Below are 2,841 nucleotides of genomic sequence, written 5' to 3' on the forward strand. Positions count from 1 at the left end.
TGGGAGACACGGGACGAATGCGGTCTATCCCACGATCTCGAGATCTCTTTGTGGAGATCGGGGAAAAATGGCAAACCCCGGTGCTGAGGCTGTGACCTGTGCCGCAGGAAACGCTCGTCTAACTTACTTACGACTTGCGTTCCCTGCTCATCTTGTGGCCAGCTGATGTTAAGTCTGGCCACTGCACGAGTCACAACCTCCATCAGCTCCTCATAAGTCTGGCCGTGAACTGGCGCGCTCGAATCACGGTCATCCTCGAAGCTGATCACCTCTGCCTCCTCGGAAGCAGAGAGCTCAAGCACCGGGACCTGGTCGTGGGCAGAAGAAGCCGCAGCGCGGGCTTCTGCACCACTCACAGGTGCTTTGGGATCTTCAGATGAAGAATGAGAAAGTGCCGCAGCAGTCTCATTCTCATCTGCAAGATCCCGCTGCGAACCCCACGGTCTGAGTCGCCGCGCCGCCTCAACAGACGCGGGACCAGAACCGCGGGGAACGCGAGCCTGACCGAGCTCATCAAAGCACGCCTGCCGGGAGCGCAGCACCCTCATGGGTAGTGCTTCACAGTGTACGCAGGCAGCTCCCTCGAGAGCTGCCTGGGCATGCTGCGCGCCCAAACAGTTCACACACAAAACATGCGTGACATAAAACGAGGACAGGGGTGCACACACATTCTGAACTGCTGGCTGGCCATAATATATATATATATATTGAGGGATAGACAAACAACACCAAATAAGACAGACAGTCGTAACATAGAGCGCTTGCTGAAGAGCGAAAAGCTGGTGTGTGTGTGTGCCGGCGTCGCTTTTATGCATCCGGTTATGCTGTCACATGTTACGTCATGACGCAACACCAATCAGGATTGGAATAGTTTCATTTATACTTCAGAGACGCACGCTAAGGGAGCGTCCCCAAAGAGTCGATTCTCGACGCAGTGTTGAGTTCCCTCGAAAGGGAACTGGTGTCCGGTTCTGCCGTGAACCAAATAATAACGGGGAAAAGGCTTAATTCCAAGTCTACAGGACAGATACGGGTGAATGATGAGGTTTTAGGGGAGAGACGTGAAATGTGGGATGGATGCGGTACTGAGCAGGAAGACAGAGTTTGTAGGTAACTGGACTGACTTGTTTTTCGATGGGGAATGGACCAATGTACTTTGGACTCAGTTTGCGACAAAGTTGTCTTAAACGGATGTCTCAAGTGGATAGCCAAACTAGTTGTCCTGGTTGGTATTCAGGAGAGTTGCGGCGGTGAGTACCTGCAAAGCGTTTTTGTCGATTCAGAGCTTGCTGTAGATGATGGTGTGCTTGGTTCCATACTCTTTTGCTGTCTTGGAACCATGTGTTGACCGCGGGTACTTCTGATGGCTCACCAGACCAGGGGAACAAAGGGGGTTGGTAACCAAGTACACATTGAAAGGGTGTTAGGTTTATGGATGTCTGCCGGAGGGAGTTTTGGGCATACTGTACCCACACTAGATAGTGACTCCAGATGTTCTGATCTGAATGACAAAAGGTACGAAGGAACCGACTGACATTGTTGTGCCAATTCGTGGATACAAGTTGTACTCAGCACTCCAAGGCAGATTCATCCAGGACACTTGTAGCACTCCCGAACTACAGGGGCAACCATGCAACAAAAGGTGGTGGAACCAACTTTTTGGGAAGTGCTCTTGGGAAGCACACCCACAGGAAGTGCATGGCATTGAAATGTTTGGGGAGAGCTCAGTTGGCCCTCTCACCCAGTCCTGGAAAAAGATACTATGACCACAGCTCCTGAGTATCCAAAGACGCAACTGGTAGGACAGAATAAGATTGAATGTGTTTGAATGTGTTGAGTTCAGGCATCTATATGTTCAAGCTGTTGCTTTTGCTTGATTGTAACATGCAATTTAAATTAAATAATGAAGACTTTATTTTTGGAACGTAGAACTTGAGAGAAGTAATGTTACTCTAAGCATGTGTATAAGAATGACTTTGTTTGGTTTGGTTTGAGATTTCAGTTGTATTTATTATTACTTTAAGAAAGTGGTTGAGATTTATTTGTGACTAATTCATGCTTTTGGTTTGTGTATTTTAAAGGTTATTAACCTATTCTGTCCCATCCCTATTCTATCAAACCATCTGGAATAAAATAAAAAATCATAAAGTGAACAGATTTGAGTTGTCCTTTGCGTTCATCAGAGATAAAGCAGTTTTCAAGTTTGGGCAGAGCTGTTGTCAGTCAGAAAACACACAGAACTTGACACTTGGATCTTTCTTTCTGATTGACCGTTTGATTCTGGGTGATAGCCAGAGGTTAAACTCACGGTTACATTCATTAAAGCGAAGAATTCCCGCCACACCTTGGAAATGAACTGGGGTCCTCTGTCTGACACAATATCCTCTGGTATGTCAAAGTTACGAAAGACATGTTCCATCAATAGTTCTTCGGTGACAAAGGCTGTAGGCATGTTTTTCAGAGGGATTAGCTTACAGGCCTTAGAAAAGCGATCAATAGCCACAAGGATACCAGTATGTCCATCGGAGGGTGGTAGGTCTGTTACGAAATCGACTCCAATACGGGACCAAGGTTGATGAGGAATGGGTAGAGGCATGAGTTTTCCAGCAGGTAAGTGACGTGGATTCTTAGTCATGGCACATAGGATGCATCCCTGGATAAAGGTTTTGATGTCGTGCTGCATGTTTGGCCACCAGTAACGGGTTTGGAAGACTGAACATGTTTTGTTTATTCCAGGGTGAACTGTTCCAACGGATGAGTGGGCGGAGGAGATTAAAGAAGTTCGGAAACTTTCAGGTACGTAGATCTTTCCAGCTGGACTTTCTGGCGGACTAGGTTGGT

General features: G+C 47.3%; 1 long non-coding RNA gene across 1 annotated transcript; it reads left to right on the forward strand.

Moving 5' to 3' along the window:
* The first annotated feature begins 1,627 nt into the window (after window positions 1-1,627).
* Window positions 1,628-2,153, forward strand: LOC143714561 (uncharacterized). The gene is made up of 2 exons (XR_013195540.1): window positions 1,628-1,798; window positions 2,082-2,153. It is a non-coding gene; the product is annotated as an uncharacterized LOC143714561 (long non-coding RNA).
* The last annotated feature ends 688 nt before the right edge of the window (window positions 2,154-2,841 follow it).

This window comes from Siphateles boraxobius, unplaced genomic scaffold (assembly GCF_051911475.1).
Source record: "Siphateles boraxobius isolate OS27281-9 unplaced genomic scaffold, OSU_SipBor_1 55, whole genome shotgun sequence".
NCBI classification, from domain to species: domain Eukaryota; kingdom Metazoa; phylum Chordata; class Actinopteri; order Cypriniformes; family Leuciscidae; genus Siphateles; species Siphateles boraxobius.